This window comes from Lolium rigidum, chromosome 2 (genome assembly GCF_022539505.1).
Source record: "Lolium rigidum isolate FL_2022 chromosome 2, APGP_CSIRO_Lrig_0.1, whole genome shotgun sequence".
NCBI classification, from domain to species: domain Eukaryota; kingdom Viridiplantae; phylum Streptophyta; class Magnoliopsida; order Poales; family Poaceae; genus Lolium; species Lolium rigidum.
Window position 1 is genome coordinate 107,401,325 of NC_061509.1, and position 21,980 is coordinate 107,423,304.

A 21,980-nucleotide genomic window follows, 5' to 3' on the forward strand; every position below is an offset into this window, starting at 1 on the left:
CCATCACCGCCAACGCCTCTACATCAACCGGCCATGTTTTCCCCATCCATGTGTGAGTAATTCCCCAGTTGTAGGCCCCGAAGGTCTGGTATAGTCCAGTCGGATCCTATCCAGCGGACCATGCGAGGATTCACATCACTCAAGGTACCGGTTTAATCCTTCCGGCACCCGGGCAAAACCTTCCGGCATTATTGCCAAACCTTCTCTTTCTCTCCGGATCGTTCCGGTATCCTTGACACTTAAACCTTCCTCGACGAAGTCGAGGATTTCTCGGGTACGGTGCACTGTCGAGAGACATGCGCACTTTGTTTACGACGCGCCGGTGTCGGGGGTCACTTCCCGCCGACCTGCGCTAACATTTAATGTGCCGCGGTGGATCCCCACCGCCGTTCCGGATCCGTGTGGCATCCTGTGGCTTTATGGTTTTCTCGCGTGTATCTACGCGCCACGTGGCGGCCCACGAGTGAACCGCCGCGGCCGGCGGTTGCCGGCCACGCCCTCATTTCCCTATAAAGGGGCGGAGTGGTTCCACATCGTCTTCTTCTTCGCACTCCTACTCCTCGAGCGCTCAGAGCCCTTTGCCCTCTTGCGCTCCACCGTCGTTGTTCGCCGCCTGAGCACTGTGCCCGACGAACTTCCGCAGCAACTCCATCAAGATCCACCGCGCAGTGAGCCTCTTCAGCGCCTCCGTTGTTGCTGCGTCGGGCGCCCCTTGCCGACCTCTGTTCCTCTTCTTCGCCGTTCGTCCTCACCGCCTGTTGCTTTGCCCCCTCTCCGGCGACCGTCGTCCTCAAAGTCTTCCGCCGCCTCAGGTTAGCTTCAATGCCTCTGAACTTATCCTCTTTTCGCCTCGTTGTTCTTGGGTCGGTGGAGGATTTACTTTCCCCTTTTTCTTTGGTTTTTCTCTTACTCGTAGATCTTCGCACGCGGCTAGATGCGGGAAAAGTGTTTGTGGGTAGGTTTAGACTTGCATGTCTCGCGAAGAGTATTTGTACGAACCAGCCCGGCGGCAACCTTCACGGCGAGACCCCACTGGTATCTTTTGGGGAACAAGCCTCAACCAACCGGAACTCCGACGGATTAGAAGCCGACCTCGCCGGATGGAAGATTCTTCCAGCCGTTCGGAGGCCGGTTCCGGGAAGGGCAGGAGGCCGGCAGCTCGGGCCAAGGTTCCGGGGTGGACACTGTCCTCAATCACCCGCGGACTGGAAAGGCTCGGATGTGACGCAGCCCGAGAGATTGGCAGGCTGTACCGCTCCGGAGGGTGCGGCTGAGGTGTCTGCTGGCTTCGCGCGCGACGAGGTGGAACCCGACCCCCAGCCGGGAGAGTACGTCGTTTTCTTGCTCACTTTGAGCGCGCCTTCGGCCTTCCCGCCTCCGATTTCTTCCGCCAATTCCTCGATTTTTACCAACTCCAACCTCATCATCTTCCGAGAGCAACGCCATCTTCTATCTTTCTGCTACGCAACTTTCATGGAGGGCTACATAGGTCTCGCCCTACCTATGAAACTTTCACTCGCTTCTTTTCTCTCGGATTAACTCCGTCCGGGGCAAGGAGATTCTAAGCCCAAACCCCCCCGTTCAATGCGGGTCTTGTATCATCGGCTCCCGCCAAGGCGGCCACGATACGTCAAGACGTATCTACTTTCCCGAACACTTTTGCTATTGTTTTGCCTCTAATTTGTGTATTTTGGATGCAACTAACACGGACTAACGTTGTTTTCAGCGGAGCTGTTACGGTGTCTCGTTTTGTGCGAAATCCAACTTTCGGGAAAAACCTCGGGATTTTGACGAAAGGGCCTATTTTCCCGGAATGCGGCGGAGCCGGAAGGACAATTGAAGTGGAGGCCGAGGGCCCCACACCACATGGCGGCGCGGCCCAGGGGGGCCCGCGCGGCCATGTGGTGTGCCCCCTCGGCTGGCCTCCGACGCCCTCCTTCGGACTACTTATTCGCCTCGACCTAAAAACGCACGGAGAGAAGTCGAAGTCGCCAGAAACCCTCCAGAACGCCGCCACATCGCGAAACTCCGTCTCGGGAGCCAGAAGTCTCCGTTCTGGCACTCCGCCGGGACGGGGAGTTGGAGGAGATCATCACCGCCATCACCGCCAACGCCTCTCCATCAACCAGCCATGTTTCCCCCATCCATGTGTGAGTAATTCCCCATTTGTAGGCCGAAGGGGATGGTAGGGATTGGATGAGATTGGTCATGTAATAGCATAAGATTGTTAGGGCATAGTGCCTAGTATCAGTAGATGTTACTTTTATGATATTGTTGCAACTTGTTATGCTTAATGCTTGTCACTAGGGCCCGAGTGCCATGATCTCAGATCTGAACATGTTATTGATTCATGAAGATATTCGTTGTTTATGATCTTACACTGCAAGTTGTATACACATGTCGTTGTCCGGAACCAATGGCCCGAAGTGACAGAAATCGGGACAACGGAGGAATGGTAGCGATGTGAGGATCACATGTGTTCACGGAGTGTTAATGCTTTGCTCCGGTACTCTATTAAAAGGAGTACCTTAATATCCGATAGTTTCCCTTGAGGCCGGTGCCACTGTAGCTGGTAGGACAAAAGATGTTGTGCAAGTTTCTCATTGCGAGCACGTACGACTATAATTGGAACACATGCCTATTGATTGATTAGTACTTGGATACCGTTTTATTATTATCTGCAAATGCCCTGCTATGATTGTTACATGAGTTTCTCTCATCCATGCAACGCCGTCATCAGTCCCAGTGCCTACGGTATTTTAATCCTGCTTGTTTACTAAAATCACTACTGCTGTCTTTGTTACTCTGCTGCTGTTATTTCACTACTGCTACTGCTATAAAACTGTTACTGCTGATAAACTCTTGCGAGCAAGTCTGTTTCCAGTGCGGCTGAATTGACAACTCCAGTTGTTAAGGCTTTCAAGTATTCTTTGTCTCCCCTTGTGTCGAATCAATAAATTGGGTAATACTTCCCTCGAAGACTATTTGCGATCCCCTATACTTGTGGGTCATCAAGCCCCTTCTTTAAATTCTTCGGTCTCGAGTCATGTCGGGCGTGGCAAGAGACCTTCTTTTATGTTAAGAACAAATGTGCCGCAGATTTCATCAATCTGCTACTGGCCTACTCAGCCGGGACCGCCAACAAGGGCCAAGCTGGAGCTACAAGCCGGGGACCAACCATATAGAAACCAACGGGATTGTACGCTTCATGGAGCAGCTCATGAAGGATACCAACATCACGCTCCGATGATATCATTCGGACGTTCATCTCACGCGGTGCTTCCCCTTCGGCGCCGGTCTCACAAGATGAGTGAGATGTGCGGCCCGCGCGACCCACCAAGATCACCGGTTGCTAAGCTCGACCAAAGAGGACGTGTAGTCCTCAAGGCTAAACAAATTTGCCAAGGCGACATGCCGATGAATTGGGAGTGGGGCTTCCTTCCTCACGAGCTCCACCAACCCTCCCCTGCGGCGTTGACGTCGAAACCCCCTGGCGGGCGAGGGCGGGCAGCACGGTAGAGCCGGGAACAACTAGGGCTGCGGCTGGCCCCGGTCCCTCCGAGCGACGGCCCGCAAAGCCTCCTGGTCGCACGCGCCGATGTTTATCACAAGGGCGTGCCACCTGACCTATACCTGGTCGGGAAGGTGTGGATGATGCCTCGCTTAGTTTCTGCAGGGCACACACGTAAACATTAAATACGAGCCTCGATCGGCTCTCAGGTTATCCCGTGAATGGGCTCAAAGAGCCGATCCACCCATGATTTCAGACGGGGTGTCCGAATATATGGTGGTCCTGCTTGATCAAGGTAAAGCTAATGAGATCTACGACGATTTAGGGTTTTCACCGCATAATCGGATCATCCTACTCCAGGTTGGGCCTCGCGCTCGCGCACGGTGATCGTAAGCCGATCCTAGATAGGGCCTAAAAACCAACACGAGGTTGATCCCCGGAACATCCTTTCTAGGGCTAGCAAACGTCACCCTACACGCCGCTGGATCCTCCCCCCCTTTGTAAGGCCTAACTATTGCAGATATTAAACTAATCCTTGTAGACCAAGGAGCAACCGTAACGGATCAGATCTACTAAACTATGATCAAGCGGGGTGCCGCCCCTACGCCTAGGATAGGCGTAAGGGCGGCTAGACATGCAAGGGTTGCACTACGAAAGCATGTAACATGAAGAACAATGCTAACCCTAACATGTCTAAGATAACTACGTTGCTCGCCATCAAAAAGGCTTCAGTACGAGCAACGCATGAACAACGTGGGCAGGCTTGTGCTGCCTAGATCGCAAGATGCGATCTAGGCAGCATGATGCTTACCGGTAGAAACCCTCGAGACGAAGGAGTTGGCGATGCGCCGAGATTTGTTTGTGGTTGAACGTTGGTTGTTGTTTATTCCATAAACCCTAGATACATATTTATAGTCCAGCGGACTTTCTAATGTGGGCGTGCACTAAACCGTGCACAAGATAAACTCTAACTTTTAATCTAGATACAATCTACTATAATTAAAGATACACGGGCAACCTAGCCCAAATTCTCTGTGCAAGGCCGCTTCATAGATCTTCCATGTGTAATCTTCTAAGCCCATCTTAATCGCGGCCCACCTCCTGATTTAGCCAAAATCTGGTGATAACACATGCCCCCCTGGTTTTGGTAATGATAATTTCAAAACCACTCTGTTTTTTCCTCCGAGGGGTCATGTCATGGCAGAGCAGAACTGTCGCAACACGCTTCATCATGACGACTTGCCTTCCCAACTTCTCTGCACGATTTGATAGTTTTGGCACCATGTCCTCGAGAACTGCTCGAAAATTAAAAACCCCCATCTCCTTTTATTTAACCGCATAGAACAGTTCTCCTCTTCACCCCTTCCGCATTAGCACTCCAAAAAACCCTCCCCTGCAACCATGTCTTCTTCCTCTTCCTCTTCTTCTTCATCGGATCTTTCCCACGTGTCCTCTCCCATCCGAGAGTCGACGCCCTCGTGGGGTACGCGAGCGGCGTACGACATCCTCGCCCCAACGGCGTGGGACAAAGAGGACCATGACTCCTCCGTCGGGTCCGAGGATGACAAATCCCCGACCGACGGGAGAGCGACCTCCGCTTCCTTGCCGACGGGGAACCGGAGGAGGAGAGCGATGACGATCGCTTCTCCCGGGCAGACTTCACCACCTCCGAGGAGGTGATGGAGGAGGAAGAGGAGGAGGAGGACGAAGACAGCTCCTCCGACGAGCCGCCGGCCAAACGCCGCCACCTCTGGCCCGGGAACCTCAGCGACGTCGACAGCGACGACGACGCTGACGAAGAGGACGAAGACAACGAGGGCCCCGTCGGCGGCCGCTGGAGCAGCGATGACGAGCCGGTAGGGAGTAGCGCCGACAGTGGCGATGACGGCGACGACGACGACGAGGGCAGCAGCGGCCCCTAGATAGGATCTTAGCATAGGCCCAGCAGTAGCAGTCGGGGCAATGTATCCCCTAGCACTTCCTTTTGAGAGCAATCAGCTTTTCTATGTAAGAAATCTGGCTTATCAATGAAGAAATTCCCTAATTTGATATTGCCGATTCCCTTTATGATAATTTAGCCGATTGTCCTTTGTTCTGATTCTGCCGATTACCAATCTGGTCAATGCCCAACAAACCGATGGCATCGCATCGGTCTCTCACGATAAATTCCGAGATAGATCCACCCGGACCCAAACTCCTTGTCAAACAGGGCTAAGCCATAATCGCGCAAATCCTAGGAGTTGTAAATGCAGATCTCTCAAGATGGCATGTTAAACTTAGCGGCAAAACTCCTGAAATAATGTCCGGTCTCCTTATTAACTTTAAATTTCAGACATTCTTCTGCCGCATTATCCTCTCCGAATTCCGCTCGCTCAGCTCCGGTAGCTTCCTTCCGCGATAATCCACTGTCTTTCGAACGAGCTGTTACGAAGAGTGAGCCGATTTCGACAAAATCGGCTAAACCCCGAGGGAGAGCTGCCCCCCGAGCCTCAGCCAAGACGAGGATAAAGAATGGACCATCACCAGCTTCCAACTGTGGTGCCACATCTACTGATTCCAACAAATCGGTCCCCCAGATCATTGATATTTCGGGGCGGGCTCAACCACGTCCAAGAGAGCTATCCTGCAGGGCCACCAGCCGATCACCTTTCTTCCGTTGAGAGTCTATACAGCCGATCCAGCAGGCTATGATAATTTTGCAACATTAGCACCATTCTTCAGGTGAGTTGTGATGCAGAGTTTAGCCGATTCCAACGAAATCGGCTCCCCAGAGCAGAGAACCTTCGAGGTGAGCTGCCCCCCGAGCCTCAGTCGGGCGAGAATAGCAGTGAGCTGATCACGTCGATCATCCTCAGTTTCCAGCTCGTAACGCAGTATCAGCCGATTCCACAAAATCGTTTCTTTAAAGTGAGGAAATTTCAGGGCGAGCCGCCCTCCCCCGAGCTCCTTCAGTCCAATCCTTGCGTCTTGTTGATTAGATTGGCTCATCATCTTTGGCAGGCTGCAGCAACTTCCGGTGAGAACGTCCTCGCATTTCTGACGCCCTCCAGACTCTCCCCTGGAAGTGACAGTTGCTGAGTCAAAACGTGGCAGCCGATGGCTTCGTCATCGGCGGTTCTCCCAGTCTTAGAAGAGATATATATTCCTTCGTTGGGCTCACCCCCACCCTGACTTGCACGTTTTAAGCTGCCCTTGCCGTTGAACTTGAAGACTTGCCAATGGGAATTAGGGGTCCTTAAAGGGAAGGCCCACACCCTGCTCCATTGATCCTTAAGTCGATGTCTGCACATCGGCTATGCTTGAAAATTCTTGAATTTTTCGGCCGATTTGTGCATCGGCCCCCATACTCAAATACCCATCATCAAAGGATGAGACGCCTCCACTGCATATCCTCGTATTTTATCCTTCTATGTGCCCCCCCGAGCCGATTCTGTCAAGAGAATTGATGGTATCGGCTCTGTTGGATCATGCGTTGAACCCAGGCAACATGGATGGCGAGGATAATTTTGGCCGATTGCTGGAATCGGCCTCCACGTTTGCTTGCTTGGTGAAGGTTTTGTGATGTTCCTTCATAAATTTTTTGGGGCCGATCACAAGGATGAGCCTCGCCACGTTTGTTTATCGACGTTTGTTTTGTCACACAGTCAGGCTCGTGGATAAGACCGGTCCGACCCCGTTCTTTGTCACGTCGATGCGCTCGCAGTCGTCCAAATTGATGCCTGAGAGTGGCTCTTGGCCTGATGTCTCCCAAACGTCCATGCCGGCTGTTGAAACCTCGACTGAATCATCTGCACGGACGACTTCTACTTCATCTCCATCCCACTGTATCAGGCATTGGTGCATCGTGGATGGAATGCAACAGTTGGCGTGGATCCAATCTCTCCCTAGTAGGACAGCGTAGGTACTCTTGCTCGTCGACGATAAAGAACGTCGTAGGGACAGTTTTCCTTCCTACGGTCAGATCCACATTCAGAACACCTTGTGCGTCAGATGCTTGGCCGTTGAAATCGCTCAGTGTTACGTTGGTCTTGATCAGATCCGAACTGGAGCGTCCCAACCGACGTAGCATGGAGTATGGCATAATGTTGACTGCCGCTCCGGTGTCTACCAACATCTTGTTGACAGACTGCCCATTGATGTAGCCTCGCAAGTACAGGGCCTTCAGATGCCTGTAACTTCTTTCCTTTGGCTTCTCAAAGATGACCGGCCGTGGGCCGCAGTCTAATTGCGCCACAGGTGCTTCATATAATCTTGGAGCGCTAAACTCCGTTGGAAGAATGAAGACCATATTTGTGCCAGCCGATGTTTCATCATCGGCTTTCCTTTGCTTGGGGCGCCACTCCATTTTCCGTGGACGACCCTCTTCATCCAGGGTTCGCTGAACCTTCGCAGCCAGATCAGGCCTTGCCTTTCTCAATGTATGCAAGTATAACCTCTCGGCTTCTTCCAGGCCGCGCAATCGTTGAACCCTCGCGCTTCGGGAACGGCTGAGTCCATCGGGGCACCACCTTGGCCGGTGATACCTGTCTTCTTCTTCTCCCTCGTCTTCTGAATCTTTGAGATCCTTCAAGTGAGGGGACTCAGCCCGTTTGCTCTGTGGCGGGAGAGGTCCTAAGCGCTCGAACACGGACACGTTGGCTGCCTCCTTCTTCTTTCGGTTGCATTCTGGGCAGTTGCCGATTGTTGGCAATCGGCTCATTCCTGAATCCCAGCAGTGTCTGAAGAAGGGACAGTCCCAGTGCCTGTCCATGTTGTCCTGCCCCCTTGACCTTTCTTCAGCGCGACGATTGTACCCGTCGTCGCTTCTATCATGCTGACGGTGCCTTCTGACCTCTGCATCAGACCGACAATTCCTTTCATCATCTACGCCGTAGTGTCGACGTCGGTCGTGCTGCTGCTCATATTTGTAGAGGAGGTGCTCGGAGAGTGGACGCTGATAACGCACGCGTCTTATTCCCTCCCCTGTCAGGTACCGCCTGTCATCATCTCGGGGCCGGTCGCGTGGATCGGCCCCCTCTTCATCGTTGCCACGGGAGTGGCTGCTTTCTCGCTTCGTCTTTGCCATGGCGGCTTGCAAGCCCTGCCATGTTAACACCAAAGGAGAACTTTGGCTGGCCTATGGAGTGGCTGAGATCCACCATGTTGACGCCAGGCGACGGACTTGAGTCTCTATCGAGCTTGATATCGTGCGGCCGGGTCTTCTCAGAGGAGCCGATGAGTTCGGCTTCGAGGGTTGCCTTGATCTCGTCATGTTTCCTTTTGAGGTCCTCGGGCAAATCCTCGTACTTCAGCGACCTGGTGCGTCCTTCTGACGGGGCGGACAGGTCCACTCCATTGAGTGCGCCTTCAGGTGTGAAACCCTTCCACCTGACGCCATGGGAGCGGGTTCGGTGGAAGGAGCCGATGAGTTCGGCTTCGAGGACAGCCTTGATTTCGTCATGCTTCTTCTTGAGCTCATCAGGCAGATCCTTGTACGTGACCGGAGTGTCTTCCGCCATCTCGGATGTAGATGGCGATGTCGTGGATGTCGTCGACGGTCCCACCGGGCGTTCCAGAATGTGTTGACGTCGAAACCCCCCGGCGGGCGGAGACGGGCAACACGGTAGAGCCGGGAACAACTAGGGCTGCGGCTGGCCCCGGTCCCTCCGAGCGACGGCCCGCAAAGCCTCCTGGTCGCACGCGCCGATGTTTATCACAAGGGCGTGCCACCCGACCTATACCCGGTCGGGAAGGTGTGGATGATGCCTCGCTTAGTTTCCTGCGAGGCACACACGTAAACATTAAATACGAGCCTCGATCGGCTCTCGAGTTATCCTCGTGAATCGGCTCAAAGAGCCGATCCACCCATGATTCGGACGGGGTGTCCGAATATATGGTGGTCCTGCTTGATCAAGGTAAAGCTAATGAGATCTACGACGATTTAGGGTTTTCACCGCATAATCGGATCATCCTACTCCAGGTTGGGCCTCGCGCTCGCGCACGGTGATCGTAAGCCGATCCTAGACGGGGCCTAAAAACCAACACGAGGTTGATCCCCGAACATCCTTTCTAGGGCTAGCAAACGTCACCCTACACGCCGCTGGATCCTCCCCCCCTTTGTAAGGCCTAACTATTGCAGATATTAAACTAATCCTTGTAGACCAAGGAGCAACCGTAACGGATCAGATCTACTAAACTATGATCAAGCGGGTGCCGCCCCTACGCCTAGGATAGGCGTAAGGGCGGCTAGACATGCAAGGGTTGCACTACGAAAGCATGTAACATGAAGAACAATGCTAACCCTAACATGTCTAAGATAACTATGTTGCTCGCCATCAAAAAGGCTTCAGTACGAGCAACGCATGAACAACGTGGGCAGGCTTGTGCTGCCTAGATCGCAAGATGCGATCTAGGCAGCATGATGCTTACCGGTAGAAACCCTCGAGACGAAGGAGTTGGCGATGCGCCGAGATTTGTTTGTGGTTGAACGTTGGTTGTTGTTTATTCCATAAACCCTAGATACATATTTATAGTCCAATGGACTTTCTAATGTGGGCGTGCACTAAACCGTGCACGAGATAAACTCTAACTTTTAATCTAGATACAATCTACTATAATTAAAGATACACGGGCAACCTAGCCCAAATTCTCTGTGCAAGGCTGCTTCATAGATCTTCCATGTGTAATCTTCTAAGCCCATCTTAATCGCGGCCCACCTCCTGATTTAGCCAAAATCTGGTGATAACACCTGTACGTTCGGCTGATATGGCAACAGTGCCGAGCCGAAAAAGTTCAGGCCCTGTGCGATATTCGGGTTCTACACGTCGGTGGCATTACTACCTTTTTTTCTTTTTTATTTATTGGTTATATTTTTTTACTCAGATATAAGCCTTTCTTGAAACATGATTTCGTCCTCCTATATTAATATTGCAAACTCACGGTCCCCAGTCCGTTATCCCTAGCTCCTTTCGGGGTTGCCCCGGGAGGGAGGGTAGGGCTGCTCCTCGCGTCCTTTGTCTCGTTCTTCTTGTCTCCACCTTTCTAGCTTAAGCTCAGTTTCGTCTTGCAGCGCTTGTCTGCCTCAGATGTGCATACGACAAAGGTGGGATTCAGTAGCATCAGGCATGATTAGCACAACTCATACCTGATTGATGCACACAAAGATCTTCCCTAGATGACACAGATGACACGCTCCATGCCTTAGCTTTGGCACCGGCTTAGCCTCCGACCGGTGGGTCCAGGCTCACGCGCCACAGCGTGTCCAGAGAGACCCCCAGTATCATTACGCTGAAAAGAATGATCGTGATGATGATGGTGATCGAGGTAATAAGGGTGCTCACGTGGCATCCTATGGCATGTACACAAACTGGTACTTGATGACGCGTAAAGCACACGCCAGTTGGGAACCCCAAGTGGAAGGTGTGATGCGTACAGCAGCAAGTTTCCCTCAGTAAGAAACCAAGGTTTATCGAACCAGTAGGAGTCAAGAAGCACGTTGAAGGTTGATGGCGGAGGAGTGTAGTGCGGCGCAACACCGGGGATTCCGACGCCAACGTGGAACCTGCACAACACAATCACAGAACTTTGCCCCAACGTAACGACGAGGTTGTCAATCTCACCGGCTTGCTGTAAACAAAGGATTAGATGTATAGTGTGGATGATGATGGTTGTTTGCGAAGAACAAGTAAAGAACAATTGCAGCGAGTTTGTATTTCAGATGTAAAGAATAGGACCGGGGTCCACAGTTCACTAGCGGTGTCTCTCCCATAAGATAGCGGATGTTGGGTGAACAAATTACGGTTGGGAAATTGACAAATAAAGAAGGCATAACAATGCACATACATATATCATGATGAGTACTATGAGATTTAATCGGGGCATTACGACAAAGTACATAGACCGCTATCCAAGCATGCATCTATGCCTAAAAAGTCCACCTTCAGGTTATCATCCGAACCCCTCCGGTATTAAGTTGTAAACAACAGACAATTGCATTAAGTATGGTGCGTAATGTAATCAACACAAATATCCTTAGACAAAGCATCGATGTTTTATCCCTACTGGCAACAACACATCCACAACCTTAGAACTTTCTGTCACTGGCATGAACCCACTATCGAGCATAAATACCCCCTCTTGGAGTCACAAGTATCAACTTGGCCAGAGCCTCTACTAGCAACAGAGAGCATGCAAGAACATAAATAACATATATGATAGATTGATAATACTCTTGACATAGTATTCAATATTCATCGGATCCCAACAAACACAACATGAAGGATTACAAATAGATGATCTTGATCATGATAGGCAGCTCACAAGATCTAACATGATAGCACAATGGGGAGAAGACGACCATCTAGCTACTGCTATGGACCCATAGTCCGGGGGTGAACTACTCACACATCGATCCGGAGGCGATCATGGCGATGAATAGACCTCCGGGAGATGATTCCCCTCTCCGGCAGTGTGCCGGAGGCGATCTCCCGAATCCCCGAGATGGGATTGGCGGCGGCGGCGTCTCTGGAAGGTTTTCCGTATCGTGGCTCTCGGTACTGGGGGTTTCGCGACGGAGGCTTTAAGTAGGCGGAAGGGCAGGTCAAGGGGCGTCACGGGGGACCCATACAACAGGGCCGCACGGGCCCCTTGCTGGCCGTGCCGCCCTGTTGTGGCGGCGCCTCGTGGCCCCACTTCGTGACTCCTTCGGTCTTCTGAAAGCTTCGTGCAAAAATAGGACCCTGGGCTTTGATTTCGTCCAATTCCGAGAATATTTCCTTACTAGGATTTCTGAAACCAAAAACAACAGAAAACAACAACTGGCTCTTCGGCATCTCGTCAATAGGTTTGTGCCGAAAAATGCATAAATATGACATATAATGTGTATAAAACATGTGAGTATCATCATAAAAGTAGCATGGATTTCTGAAACCAAAAACAGCAGAAAACAGCAACTGGCTCTTCGGCATCTCGTCAATAGTTGATACAAGTGTTTGCTTCTGGGATAGAAAGAATAGGCAAACTGACTCAACAATAAAGTAGAAGATAGGCCCTTCGCAGAGGGAAGCATTGATTACTATATTTGTGCTAGAGCTTTTCATTTTGAAAACAAGAAACAATTTTGTCAACGGTAGTAATAAAGCATATGAGTTATGTATAAGACATCTTATAAGTTGCAAGCCTCATGCATAGTATACTAATAGTGCTCGCACCTTGTCCTAATTAGCTTGGATTAACACGGATTATCATTGCATAGCATATGTTTCAACCAAGTGTCACAAAGGGGTACCTCTATGCCGCCTGCACAAAGGTCTAAGGAGAAAGCTCGCATTGGATTTCTCGCTTTTGATTATTCTTAACTTAGACATCCATACCGGGACAACATAGACAACAGATAATGGACTCCTCTTTAATGCATAAGCATTTCAACAACAATTAATATTCTCATAAGGGATTGAGGATTAGCTGTCCACACTGAAACTTCCACCATGAATCATGGCTTTAGTTAGCGGTCCAATGTTCTCAAACTATTTGATTGTGAAAACCGCCCTTACTTCAGACAAGACGAACATGCATAGCAACTCACATGATATTCAACAAAGGTAAAAGAGTTGATGGCGTCCCCAAAAAACATGGTTACCGCTCAACAAGCAACTTACTAAGAAATAAGACACATAAGTACATATTCTTCACCACGATAGTTTTTAAGCTATTTTATCCCATGAGCTATATATTTCAAAGGTAAAGAATAGAAATTTTAAAGGTAGCACTCAAGTAATGTACTTTGGAATGGCGGAGAAATACCATGTAGTAGGTAGGTATGGTGGACACAAATGGCATGGTTATTGGCTCAAGGATTTGGATGCACGAGAAGAATTCCTCTCAATACAGGGCTAGGCTAGCAAAGTTGTTTGAAGCAAACTCAAGTATAAAAGGTGCAGCAAAGCTCACATATGAACATATTGTAGCTATTATAAGACTTTACATTGTCTCCTTGTTGTTCAAACACCTCAACCAGAAAATATCTAGACTCTAGAGATCAATCATGCAAACCAAATTTTAACAAGCTCTATGTAGTTATTCATTAATGAGTACAAGGTACATGATGCAAGAGCTTAAACAAGATCTATATGAGCACAATAATTGTCAAGTATCACATTATTCAAGACATTAAACCATTTACCACATGCGGCATTTTCCATTTCCAACCATATAACAATGAATGAAGTAGTTCAAATTTCGCAATGAACATTAAAGATGAAGCTAAGAACATGTGTGTTCATACGAAACAGCGGAGCGTGTCTCTCTCCCAAACAAAGAATGCTAGGATCCGATTTATTCAAACAAAAACAAAAATAAAAACAAACAGACGCTCCAAGTAAAGCACATAAGATGTGACGGAATAAAAATATAGTTTCACTAGAGGAACCCGATAAGTTGTCGATGAAGAAGGGATGCCTTGGGCATCCCCAAGCTTAGACGCTTGAGTCTTCTTAAAATATGCAGGGATGAACCACGGGGGCATCCCCAAGCTTTGACTTTTCACTCTTCTTGATCATATTGTATCATCCTCCTCTCTTGACCCTTGAAAACTTCCTCCACACCAAACTCGAAACAAACTCATTAGAGGGTCAGTGCATAATTCATATATTCAGAGGTGACATAGCAAAACAGGCAATGCAAAATAAAAGGCAGAATCTGTCAAAACAGAACAGTTCGTAAAGCCAAATTTTAAAGTGGCACCAGACTTGCTCAGATGAAAATGCCCAAATTGAATGAAAGTTGCGTACATATCTGAGGATCACGCATGTAAATTGGCAGATTTTTTTGATTTTTCTACAGGGACTACTGCCCAAATTCGTGACAGCAAGAAATATGTTCCTGCGCAGTAATCCAAATCTAGTATTGGCTTTACTATCAAAGACTTTACTTGGCACAACAATGCAATAAAATAAAGATAATGAGAGGTTGCTACAGTAGTAAACCACTTCCAAGACTCAAATATAAAATAAAGTGCAGAAGTAAAATAATGGGTTGTCTCCCATAAGCCTTTTTCTTTAACGCCTTTCAGCTATGCGCAGAAAGTGTGTATCAAGTGTTATTAAGAGACGAAGCATCAATATCATAAGGTGTTCTAATAATAGAATCATAAGGTAACTTCATTCTCTTTCTAGGGAAGTGTTCCATACCTTTCTTGAGAGAAAATTGATATTTAATATTACCTTCCTTCATATCAATGGTGGCACCAACAGTTCGAAGAAAAGGTCTTCCCAATATAATGGGACAAGATGCATTGCATTCAATATCCAAGACAACAAAATCAACGGGGACAAGGTTATTGTTAACCATAATACGAACATTATCAATCCTCCCCAAAGGTTTCTTTATAGCATTATCAACAAGATTAACCTCCAAATAACAATTCTTCAATGGTGGCAAGTCAAGCATATCATAAATTTTCTTAGGCATAACAGAAATACTTGCACCAAGATCACATAAAGCATTACAATCAAAATCATTGACCCTCATCTTAATGATGTGCTCCCAACCATCTTCTAACTTTCTAGGAATAGAAGTTTCAAGTTTTAGTTTCTCCTCTCTAGCTTTTATGAGAGCATTTGTAATATGTTTTGTAAAGGCCAAATTTATAGCACTAGCGTTGGGACTTTTAGCAAGCTTTTGTACGAACTTTATAACTTCAGAGATGTGACAATCATCAAAGTCTAAACCATTATGATCTACAGCAATGGGAGCATTGTCCCCAATATTTTGAAAAATTTCAGCAGTTTTATAAATTTCAGCAGTTTTAGCAGTTTCAGACAATTTTGCACGCTTTGCACTAGGAGTAGTAACATTGCCAACACAAATTATTTTACCATTGATAGTAGGAGGTGTAGCAACATGTGAATCATTAGCATTACTAGTGGTGGTAATAGTCCAAACTTTAGCTACATTATTCTCTTTAGCAAGTTTTTCATTTTCTTCTCTTTCCCAGCTAGCATGCAATTCAGCCATCAATCTAATATTCTCATTAATTCGAACTTGGATGGCATTTGCTGTAGTAAAAATCTTATTATAAATATCCCTATTAGGCATGACTTTCAATTTTAAAAGATCAACATCAGAGGCAAGACTATCAACCTTAGAAGCGAGAATATCAATTTTATCGAGCTTTTCCTCAACAGATTTGTTAAAAGCAGTTTGTGTACTAATAAATTCTTTAAGCATGGCTTCAAGACCAGGGGGTACAATCCTATTATTGTTGTAAGAATTCCCATAAGAATTACCATAACTATTACCATTAGCAGCAGGATATGGCCTATAGTTGTTACCAGAATTATTCCTATAAGCATTGTTGTTGAAATTATTATTTTTAATGAAGTTCACATCAAGATGTTCTTCTTGGGCAACCAATGAAGCTAAATGAACATTATTAGGATCAACATTAGATCTACCATTCACAAGCATAGACATAATAGCATCAATCTTATCACTCAAGGAGGAGGTTTCTTCAACAGAATTTACCTTCTTACCTTGTGGAGCTCTTTCTGTGTGCCATTCAGAGTAATTTGTCATCATATCATCAAGAAGCTTTGTTGCCGCCCCCAAAGTGATGGACATAAAGGTACCTCCAGCAGCTGAATCCAATAGGTTCCGCGAAGAAAAATTCAATCCTGCATAAAAGGTTTGGATGATCATCCAAGTAGTCAGTCCATGGGTTGGGCAATTCTTTACCAAAGATTTCAATCTATCCCATGCTTGAGCAACATGTTCATTATCTAATTGCTTAAAATTCATTATGCTACTTCTCAAAGATATAATTTTAGCGGGAGGATAATATCTACCAATAAAAGCATCCTTACATTTAGTCCAAGAATCAATACTATTTCTAGGCAGAGATAGCAACCAATCTTTAGCTCTTCCTCTTAAGGAGAAAGGAAACAATTTTAATTTTATAATGTCACCATCTACATCCTTATACTTTTGCATTTCACATAGTTTAACAAAATTATTAAGATGGGCAGCAAGCATCATCGTAACTAACACTAGAAAATTGCTCTCTCATAACAAGATTCAAGTAAAGCAGGTTTAATTTCAAAGAATTCTGTCGTAGTAGCAGGTGGAGCAATAGGTGTGCATAGGAAATCATTATTATTTGTGCTAGTGAAGTCACACAACTTAGTATTCTCAACAAGTACCCATATTAGCAGTAGTAAATAAAGCAAACTAAATAAAGTAAATGCAAGTAACTAATTTTTTTGTGTTTTTAATATGGAGAACAAGACAAGAATAAAGTAAAACTAGCAACTAATTTTTTTGTGTTTTGATATAATGCAGCAAACAAAGCAGTAAATAAAATAAAGCAAGACAAAAACAAATTAAAGAGATTGGATGTGGGAGACTCCCCTTGCAGCGTGTCTTGATCTCCCCGGCAACGGCGCCAGAAATTTAGCTTGATGACGCGGAAAGCACACGCCCGTTGGGAACCCCAAGTGGAAGGTGTGATGCGTACAGTAGCAAGTTTCCCTCGCAAGAAACCAAGGTTTATCGAACCAGTAGGAGTCAAGAAGCACGTTGAAGGTTGATGGCGGAGGAGTGTAGTGCGGCGCAACACCGGGGATTCGGCGCCAATGTGGAACCTGCACAACACAATCACAGAACTTTGCCCCAACGTAACAGCGAGGTTGTCAATCTCACCGGCTTGCTGTAAACAAAGGATTAGAGGTATAGTGTGGATGTGTTGCGGTCAGAAACCCACCGGCGGGCAGCGACTGGCAACACAGTAGAGCCGGGAACAACTAGGGCTGCGGCTGGCCCCAGTCCCTCAGAGCGACGGCCCGCAAAGCCTTCTGGTCACACGTCCGATGCCGTCGCAAGGGCGTGCCACCTGACCTATACCTGGTCGGACGGTGTTGGATGATGCCTCTCTTAGTTTCCTGCATGGCATACACGTAAACGTTAAATACGAGCCTCGATCGGCTCTCAGGTTGTCCTGTGAATCGGCTCAAAGAGCCGATCCACCCATGATTCGTACAGGGTGTCCGAATATATGGTGTTCCTGCTTGATCAAGATAAAGCTAATGCGATCTACGACGATTTAGGGTTTTCACCGCATAATCGGATCATCCTACTCACGGTTGGGCCTCGCGCTCGCGTACGGTGATCGTAAGCCGATCCTAGACAGGGCCTAAAACCAACACGAGGTTGATCCCCGGAACATCCTGTCTAGGGCTAGCAAACTACACCCTACACGCCGCTGGATCCTCCAACCCTTTGTAAGTCCTAACTATTGCGGATGTTAAACTAATCCTTGAAGAACAAGGAGCAACCGTAACGGATCGGATCTACTAAACAATGATCAAGCGGGGTGCCGCCCCTACACCTGAGATAGGTGTAAGGGAGGCTAGATGTATAAGGGTTGCACTACGACAGCATATGATACGAAGAACAATGCTAACCCTAACACATCTAAGATAACTACGTTGCTCGCCATCAAAAAGGCTTCGAGCACGAGCAACGCATGAACAACGTGAAGCTTGGCCTGCCTAGATCGCGAGATGCGATCTAGGCAGCATGGTGCTTACCAGGAGAAACCCTCGAGACGAAGGAGTTGGCGATGCGCCGAGATTTGTTGTGTTGAACGTTTGTTGTTGTTTATTTCATAAACCCTAGATACATATTTATAGTCCGGGGGACTTTCTAATTTAGGTGTGCACCTAACCGTGCACGGGTAAAACTCTAACTTCTAATTTAAGATACGATCTACTATAATACAGATATATGGGCAATTTAGCCCAACTCCCTCGTGTCAGGCCGCTTCAGAGATCCTCCACGCGTAATCCTTAAAACCCATCTCACTTACGGCCCATCTCCTGATTTAGCCAAAATCTGGTGATAACACATGCCCCCCTGGTTTTGGCAATGATAATTTCAAAACCACTCTGTTTTTTCCTCCGAGGGGTCACGTCGTGGCAGAGTAAAACCGTCGCAGTATCTTTCATCATGACGACTTGCCCTCCCATCTTCTCTGCACGATTTGACAGTTTTTTGGCACCACCTCCTCGAAAACTGTTCGAACATTAAACCTCCACTTCTTTTATCTAACCGCACCGAACAGTTCTCCTCCTCATCCTCTCCGCATTAGCACTCCAAAAGCCCTCCTGCACACCATGTCTTCTTCTTCCTCCGCCTCATCGGGATTTTCCCTCGAGTCCTCTTCCTCCCACGAGCCGACGCCAGAACGGGACCCACAGGAGGTCCATGCGGCCAACGTCCGCCGCGCCATAGCGGCCGGGAAGGAGCCCGGCCACGACTTCTCCGTCTGGTCCGAGGACGACAAGTCCTCGACGGACGGGGAGAGCGACCTCCGTTTCCTCGCCGACGGGGAATCGGAGGAGGAGAGCGATGACGATCGCTTCTCCTGGGATGACTTCACCACCTCCGAGGAGGTGAAGGAGGAGGAGGAGGAGGAGGACGATGACGACAGCCCCTCCGACGAGCCGCCAGTCAAGCGCCACTGCCCCTGGCCGGGGAATCTCAGCGACTTCGACAGCGACGACGACGACGACGATGAGGAGGATGAGGACAACGAAGGTCCTGCCGGCGGCAGCTACAGCAGCGACGACGAGCCCGCCGGGAGCAGCGCCGACAGCGGCGACGAGGGTGATGACGAGGGCAGCGACGGCCCGTAGATAGGACCCTTAGCATAGGATCAGTAGTAGTAGACGGGGCAATGTATCCCCTTGGTACTCCCTTTTGAGAGCAATCAGCTCTTCTATGTAAGAAATCTCGTTTATCAATGAAGAAATTCCCCAATTTGATTTTGCCGATTTCCTTTATGCCAATTTAGCCGATTTCCCTTCATACTGATCCCGCCGATCGTCACTTAGCCAATGCTTAATGAGCCGATGACAACGCATCGGTCTCTCATGATCCATTCTTCATCCTTTTGACGTCGGAGTGATCGTGAACTTGCTCAATGCTCAAAAGCTGATGTTAACATCACTCCTTCACGATCTATCTTTCGCCTTTTCCGACCGATGACTTTGAGCTCTGGCGGACAACGAGGCAGATCAACGCCTTTACGAGAGCCCCAGAACCGCTGCTGAAACGACTTGATGCTGAAGCCGATACCTCTGGACATTCAGATATTCAGTGATACTCTTCAAACCTGCCCAATCCTCTTAAAAAGGTTATGATGGAGGGCCATCCGATGAAATCTCAATCGGCTTCTTAAGAACAGAATATCTACGCAGTCAGTTGCCCCCCGAGCCTCCATCAAGGCGAGAACAGCAGTGGGCTGACCAAACGTGTCACCATCGGTTTCCAAGTCATGATGCAGCACCAGCCGATTTCACCAAAATCGGCTCCCTATAGCAAAGGGTCCTTCAGGACAAACTGCCCCCCGAGCTTCTTCAGTCCACTTCTTGCGCCTTGCTGGTCAGATCGGCTCCTTTCCTTTGGCGGATTTGATGCAACCCATCCTTAACCTGATCTGCACGTCCATGCTGCTCTTGGCATTGGTCAGGGTCATGATCCCTCAAACTGCCCCAGCTGATACTGCGGACTCGAATACTCGCAAAAAGAATCCGGAGGTCCTTGAAGAGAGGATCCACTTCCTGCTCCATTGACCCTCTGCTTATCCCTTGAGTCGATGGCCATGGATCGGCTTTCTATCCTTAAGTCGATGCCTGCTGCATCGGCTGTGCTTAAAAAAAATTGAATTTTTTACGGCCGATTTATGTATCGGCCCCCATACTTCAATACCCATCATTAAAGAATATCTTGGGCTGGTGGGCATTTGAAAGATACTCCTTCTTCATATCCTCGTGTTTTATCCACCTGGGTGCCCCCCGAGCCGATTCTTTCAAGGGACTTGATGGTATCGGCTCTTCAGGTATTCCCTGTTGGATCGAATGTTGAACCCAGGTAGAATGTATAGTGAGGATAATTTTGGCCGATTGCTGGAATCGGCCTCCACGTTGCATTGCTCAATGAAGGTTTTGTAATGTTCCTCCATAAATCCTTGGGGCCGATCTCCTGGATCGGCATCGCCACATTTGTCCATCGATGTTGCTCTTGTTACACGGTCGGTCCGGTGGATAAAACCAGCCTAACCCCGTTCTTTGTCACGTCGATGCGCTCGCGAGTCGTCCAAATTGATGCCCGAGAGTGGCTCTTGGCCCGATGTCTCCCAAACGTTCATGCCGGCCGTCGAAATCTCGGCTGAATCATCTGCGTGGACGACTTCTACTTCATCTCCATCCCACTCGTATTAGGCATTGGTGCATCGTGGATGGAATGCAACGATTGGCATGGATCCAATCTCTCCCTAGTAGGACAGCATAGGAGCTTTTGTCTGTCGACAATAAAGAACGTCGTAGGGACAGTTTTCCTTCCTACGGTCGGATCCACATTCGGAACACCTTGTGCGTCGGATGCTTGGCCGTTGAAATCGCTCAGTGTTACATTGGTCTTGATCAGATCCGAGCTGGAGCGTCCCAACCGACGTAGCATGGAGTATGGCATGATGTTAACCGCCGCTCCGGTGTCCACCAACATCTTGTTGACAGGCTGCCCATTGATGTAACCTCGCAAGTACGGGGCTTTCGGATGCTCCGTAACTTCTTTCTCGTGGCTTCTCAAAGATGACCGGCCGTGGGCCGCGATCCGGTTGTGCCACAGGTGCTTCGTATAATCCTGGAGCGCTAAACTCCGTTGGAAGGATGAAGACCATGTTTGTGCCAGCCGATGTCTCATCATCGGCTTTCCTTTGCTTGGGGCGCCACTCTTTTCTTTGTGGCCGACCTTCTTCGTCCAGGGTTCGCTGAATTTTGGCGGCCAGATCAGGCCGTGCCTTCCTCAACGTGTGCGGGTATAACCTTTCGGCTTCTTCTAACCCACGTAGACGCTGAACCCTTCGCTTCTGGGAACGGCTGAGCCCATCAGGGCACCACCTTGGCCGATGATACTTGTCTTCTTCATCATCGTCCTCTAGTTCCTCGAGATCTTCCACCCGAGCGGACTCAGCATGCTTGTTCCGAGGCGGGAGAGGCCCTAGACGTTTGAACACGGACACGTTAGCTGCATCCTTCTTCTTCGTTTGCATTCCGGCAGTTGCCGATTGTAGGCAATCGGCTCATTCTCGAATCCCAGCAGTGTCCGAAGAAGGGAAGTCCCAGTGCCTATCTTCGTCGTCTTGCTCCCTCGACTTTTCCTTGGCGTGGCGCTCGTGTCGCTCCTCGTCATGATCATGCCGACGACGTCTCCTGTCGTCCCTAGCCAGACGATCTTCTTCATCATCGTCGTTGTATCGCCGGCGTTGGTCATACTGACCCACATACTTGTTGAGGAGGTGATCGAGAGAGGTCGCCGATATCTTATGTTCTTCACTTCTCCCTCCGTGACGTAGCGCTTGCCGTCGTGGCGGAGCCGATCGCGTGGAGCGGCTTCCTCTCGTGTCTTTGCTATGAGAGCAGCTGCCCTCATCTCC